We start from the raw sequence: 6,693 nt of genomic DNA, 5'->3' as shown, positions 1-6,693 counted from the left end.
ACCTTTTCAAACACAAAGACAAACCTGTTCAGAGGCAGAAAATCAGTGATTAGTTTTGCAAAGTAGCTTTCTAAATAGCATAAAGAAAAAAACAATGCCAATCAACAAGATACTAGATACATCTTCAAAGTGCAGAAGCTTTTTCAGCAAAAGAAAGTTCAAAGGAAGGAACAAATCAAAACTGTTTTTCTCTGAACTATGACAGTATTGGTCCAGATCAGGAAAATCCCAAACCTTCTGTACTCAGTGAAAAAAGTATCTTTGAGAATTTATTGTAGTTATACATTACATGCAATGTTAGCAGAATATGTAATAATCATGTTACTACTTAGAACAAAAATATGATACTAATAATAAACAACAACAATGTGGAGATATTTTTTTTTTTTTAAAAAGGAAATAACATGAAATTGATAAAAAAAGAAAAAACATCAATTGTATTAAAATTACTCATACTATTTTCAAGGAAATACTGTCTATGTCTAGGCTACAGATCTTCAGGCTTTTCACAAGTGATTTTTTGGAAGTGTCTTTGTGACAAGTGACTTTGCATTTGAACAATTTAGGAAAAACTTAAAGAAAACTAATTGCAGAGAACGTTATTAGCACTTAGTTTCTGTAAGTAGTCTCAAGTGGAAGACATTCTTTAAATTTTGCTGTAAGCTGTCTTTTCTGTAACAGTAACCACACATATAAAGTGACACAACTAAGGCCTAGGAGATAAATGTGTTTTGTTTTGTGTTTTGTTTGTTTGTTTTATTTTTTTTTTCCATTAAAATTGAAATGTACTTATTAAAGTGTACTTATGCACATTTTTAGGAAGGATATATATATGATTCTATATCTTTAAATTCACAAAATAATTGTGTGTTTAGTAATTTCTTTAGAATTAATTTCTTGAGCATCTAGACACATCATGTATTTTTTTTTCTTTTGCAAATGCATTGCTTTGTATAGTAAAATGTAAAACTAAAAATAGCTACTTTGGAGAAAAAGAATCATATTTGTCTGGTCAAATTCAATACTGTGGCATATATGCACACATAGAGTGAACACCTATAAATTCATTGACTTAATTTCCTATAATATATCTTTCCTAGCAGCAAACACAAAGGGAACTAATGATTTAAAAATTAATGTGGCAGCATGAGAAAAAAAAAAATCCTTTCTAAGATCTTATCAATTACCACTACATCTTCTGTTTAACAATTCATTTTTAAAAAGAAATCAAAATGAATACATACATGTTTTCAAAGGGGCTTTTAACTTCCCTGTACTTTATATGTAATAAAAGACCATCAAAGGTTATAAAGACCATGTATTATAACACAGGCAAATAGTTACTATTGAAAAGAAAGAAAAGACACAAAAAATAGGGAGGGAAATACTTTTGGGAAACTTTGTGGGGCACAAAGCACAAAGGAATTACATATACAGTTTCTTTTAATAATTTGGAATAAATTGTGGTTTTTTTTTGTGCACACGTGACAAACTTGAGTATATTTGTAGAGTCTGATATGTCCAGAATGAACTTGAGTCACATAACCACAGATTAACTGGTATACACATGTAATTGGGATGCAAAACTGCAATGAGTTCAGTTTGCCTGGGATGTTTTGGAGTAGATGTGCATTTATCAGTCAAGTGAAAACCTTTCAACAAATCTCTCATACATTGTGTCAAAACTACTACTACACTAGCAGAATAAAGGTCTTGCAAACAGACCTGCAGAAGAACTTCTTGTTTGGAGGATGGCTCAGTGAAAGTCTCTTTGTGAAATACTCTTATTTGCTACATCACTAAAAAGAATTTTCAGAATTTTGTACCACCTTTATACTCCTTCCTACAAACCCAAACTATTTTATTCAGTAATGTGAAAGGTTTCTGAGATTTCTGTGGGAAAAAAAAAAAATAAGATAAAAAGAAAAAAAAAAATCTGGCTTCTTAGTAAATAACAACCCATTAAGAAAACAAATTGCAATTTAATTTTTCACCTTTGTCGTCCATTAACCATAATAACTTCTAATGTACTTTAAGCATTCTTGAGCCTCTTGGGCTGAAGGTAGAGACATACTAACAACCTAAAGTGTCTAAAGATTATTTCAGTGATACTGGCTTACTCTAACCTTTTATTTTATGGATCTCTGTATTATCTCTCATGTTACAAATTTGACTATATGTACTGTGTTTAGGGTCTGAGAAATATTGAAAGCTCAAATCAAGATTGATTTCACAATGTGCTAGATGATATACAGCCTAAACTCAATATGTTAAGAAGTAGAGACTGAAGAACTGAAACATGTCAATTAAAAATATATTTGTAGATAGATACCCATCAAGGTCTGTTAAAACCCTTCTATCTCCATTAAAAATGCAATATTCAGAAAAATAGATAATGTATAAAAACTGTTTTGAAAAAAAAAATGTATATACATTTTATAAATATCTCTCTGTGTGTGAATGTGTACAAAAATAAAAACAAACAAATAAAGTATGTTTACACAAGCAGTAACTGGGCAGCAGAGCTGTGAATGAAAATTCCCTTTTAGGTCAACTGCTGACAACTGCCTTTGAAATGGGACTTTTTTAGAGAACTAGCTAAAATCATAACACTGAGCAGAAACATATTTTATGCAAAGTTCTGGAGTGTGTGCTTGCTGATTTTGCCTGAGGACAGGTCAGGTAGAAGAGAATATTAGATGATGTTACAAGTTCCTGAGTTTTTCATACTTCTAAAAATATTGTCATGTGTGTTTCTATATTTATCATGGTATGATGCATATTACTATATATATATATAAGTTTACTTCCGGAAATACAGACTGAATATCTATATGTAGGATGACATTATTATTAGTTCCTTTTTTGATGCTTGACTGCTAACAGTAAAATACAATTCTTAAATTAAAATGCAATATTTAAAGTATTTTCTATTTCACACTAAGGATATTTTGGAATTTGAATATTTTATTTTATAAGATAGTAGCCAGAGGACTAAGACTGTTCATATCTCTGTAGAGAGGGACATAAAAATAGAAAGAAATACTGGGACTTTTTAATATGTGGATTTGATAGAGTTATACCTTAATTGCTGCTATCATAATAGTCAAGAAGCAGTTATTGTTGATTATCTGAAAATTGCCTAAGACATTTCCATTTATATCAAAGTTAAAAAGCTTTTTTGAAAGAAATAATTTAGCTTCTTTTGTGAACTTGGTGAATATTTTATATTTTGTTATAGAAAACTCCATGAACATTTTCAACAGAGTGTCCTTCCCATAACACCTCAACTAACTTATTCAATTTAAAATGTAAGCATGACATTCAGGCTTCATTTGCTGTTGGTGTCAATCTAAAAAAATATAAATTGATGCAGACAGAAAATTCTAATCTGATGCCCTAGGGCCAAATTCAATAAAAGACTTAGGCATCTAAATTTGGTGTTAAAGCAAGTAACTTTTAGGTGTTTGTCCCCCAGAAAGAAATCTTGGGCTGACATGAGCTGGAGCTTACTGCTAGACACGTACTTGTTAGGGGGTGATATAATCTGCCAGTTCCTACAACATCACTTAACAGTATCCAAGCCAGCTACTACAAAGTGGGACCTAATGAAGTTAAGAAATAGAACTGTATTCTGTCTAAGTCAATACAAAGTATTGTGCAGCTACCTGGAGATAGCATATAGACTCTGGGTAGTGGACTGAGCTATGAATTCCACCTTGCAGATTCCCTAAGACCAGAGCCTGGGGTCATAAAGGTAAAGCTATGATGTTAAATTATACTTCTTTTTCCAACATAATGCACAGTGATTAAGGGTACTCTCCAGGAAATGTGTCAATTCTCTTCAATTCTCTTTTCTATCTATAAGGAATTAGGAATCACACCTCTAACCTTAAGGAGGTCAGGGGTAGGTGGTTAACTTTTGTAGTCTTTGTAGTAGCAACTAAATCTACCTAAGAACTAAATAATACTATATATCAGCAGAAATTGAGGGATTTATCTAGAGCAAACTCTTAGGGTCATTGAAACTTTTACTGTACCTGAAAAGACTCAGTCTCTTAATTTTAAAGTAATGAATTGAATGGATCTTTTCTGATACACTGCTTATGCTTCATGTAAGTCCTTTTTTGTGCAAGATCATACCTAGTAAAAACAAATATGCATCACTGAATAACCTATAATCGTAGGTTACAAAATTAGATACTTGGTTTTGATAATGGCCATCAAGTACTTGAACTAACATCACACACTTGAACTTTCCTCCTTCTTCCCAGGATCATTTGCAGTTCTACAGCCTGCTTACAGTAAATTTTGAAAATCTGTTATGTTCTAATAATCAAAACAAAACAAACAACAAAAAAACTACTGGAAGTCTAGGGTAATTGACTATTTTGGATATATATTTTTAACGTTATAACATCTTGAATTCTATATTAATTGTGAGGTGGAAGTGCTCTGCAGTGTCTCCAGCTGTCCCCCATAGTTTAGACTGGTAACCTGGCTGAAACACAACATAACTCTCAACAAGTCTATTTCTTTTTTTTTCTCATGGAACCCAAAGAATGGGTGAAACTTTAGATGTGTCTTGCTGGGTCTTGCCCCAGCATGAAGCTGGACATGGCCAAGTTGCATAACTGGAGTCAGAGGATGGAATATGTTCCCAGCACCCACAGTTTACATGTCATCTTTGAGAACAGAAACTCTTCCTGTTTTTCTGCAACAAATACTGACCCAGAGCCCATTGCAAATTTTCCAGTTTATTAGGCAGTAAATCAGATCCATAGAACCTAACTAGGTTCTTGGTAGGATAACGATAAACTAGTTGCAATAGAAGTTGAAAAAAAAAATAAACTCATTTTTGCTACTGACAATAAATCTGGCTGAATTTTTTAATAGAATTACATATGATCTGTGAAAACTTACACAATTCCTGGATCTGGTGAGAAAGTTGATTAGCCCCTCTGACTCAACATAAATTCTCATATGTTGATCAGATGTCTCTTTTATAACTTTTTTCTCACTTTAACTTCTCTGTTGAAAACAAATAAATATTCCCTGAGTTCAGAATACTTCAGAGATTTTTGGTCTTCTCATTTCTTTGATGGAAGAGGGGACAAGAAAACACAGGACCTTTCTACTAGGAAGGATTTCTCAAGTTCTCACAGGTTCAATTAAAGGCCCTTTTATACCTGCAGCTGATACATTTGTGCCAACAAATATTTAGAAGAAAACACAGTGATGTTTAAGGTCTCATGGTACTTACTCAGAACACCTGTTCTCCACCCCCACCCCCATTTCTTTTTCTTTTGAATCAGACGATGAGGGTGATGTGGCTTCAACTTTAAGAGTACCACCACCTAAATATATTTGTTTTCCTTTTTTGATGTGATTGCATTCTGACTGATTTGCAGTGACAGAAGTAGATAATTACTATCACCACAAATATCTATAAACTAAATCACTTCTTTTAATACAGATTAGTGCAATATTAAAGTTACAGAATTGGTATGAAAGACATTATAAATGTAGTCATGACAGAAAACAATTTTTAATTTAGTATACCCTATCAATCTAGATAGCCCATGAATATTTACAATTAATTCAGTAGGCTGGAACAAAGGGAGGGGGGAGGGGGACAGGGACAGAATATCGAAGGTTTGACCTAAGGACAAAATGAATTCTCTGCAGTTTTACTGAGAACAGATCTTGGGGAAAAAAAAAAAAAAAAAAAAAAAAATGAACTGGCAAACAGATTGGACATCTAGAATACTATTAAAAAAAAAAAGGCTTAAAAAAAATGAATGACATATAAAAATAATAGCAATTCTTAATATGTATTTCTATTTGCAGGATTTACCAGTCTGATTACACTTAAGTGAGTAACTTCCAAAGGTGAAATAAAATCATTTATGGAAATTCAAAACAAACCTATTTGATCACATCATATTTCACAGCAGGGATACAATTTGTAGGGGCTGAGCGAGGGCACAGTATAAGCTTAAGAAGGTTGTGTGTGCAATGAACCAAACTAAAGGGTTTATAAAAAAGTAATGTTTCCATTAGTTTGGGGGGTTAATCCTATTAAAAATGACACCTGTCCAAAATAGAAGTGTCCAGATTTTAGTTTTTTCATATCTCACTGTTCAAACACAAGGCAGAGAAAGTATCATAGCTGATAAAATGTAAGATATGGCACAAAAGTCTTATTTTGAAATCTTTGTCGCTGTAGACATTTATCCCAAGTGCTAGTGTACCTTTTGATTTTTCTCTCGCTGTGCTCAAATAAACACTTTTTTTTTTTTTTCTAAGTCCCAAAATATCTTTTCAAAGTATATTTCATATTTTTAACCACCGTTCCACCAAAATGTTCCTTGTCTATAAAAATGTTTTAAATTTTTATATATTAAGTGAACATAATGCATGAAATACACCTTTCAAAATTCTACTGCCCTTCCAAATACCCCTCTAACAACCTTGTACAGGAACTTTGAATACCAACAGAGATGAAATGGTGTCAAAATCAGTATAACTTCACGTGGACTATTCACCTAGATCAAACGTGTTGGTCATATACTCAATTAAATTTAAATCCCATTATGTAATGTATACCAGCCTCATTTTATGTAATTCCCTAGTTTAATGGTTTGGTATTAGCCTTTTTATTTTTTGCACACATGGACTAATTTTCACGGT

General features: G+C 32.3%; 1 protein-coding gene across 1 annotated transcript in view; it reads right to left on the bottom strand.

Annotated features, from left to right (window-relative positions):
* DACH1 (dachshund family transcription factor 1) overlaps positions 1-6,693 on the bottom strand; it is a 371,790-nt gene that overhangs the window by 97,942 nt on the left and 267,155 nt on the right. The gene's annotated exons all lie outside the window — the stretch shown is intronic.

Source organism: Aythya fuligula, chromosome 1, assembly GCF_009819795.1.
Source record: "Aythya fuligula isolate bAytFul2 chromosome 1, bAytFul2.pri, whole genome shotgun sequence".
Taxonomy (NCBI): domain Eukaryota; kingdom Metazoa; phylum Chordata; class Aves; order Anseriformes; family Anatidae; genus Aythya; species Aythya fuligula.
This window is presented reverse-complemented; position numbering and strand designations above follow the sequence as displayed.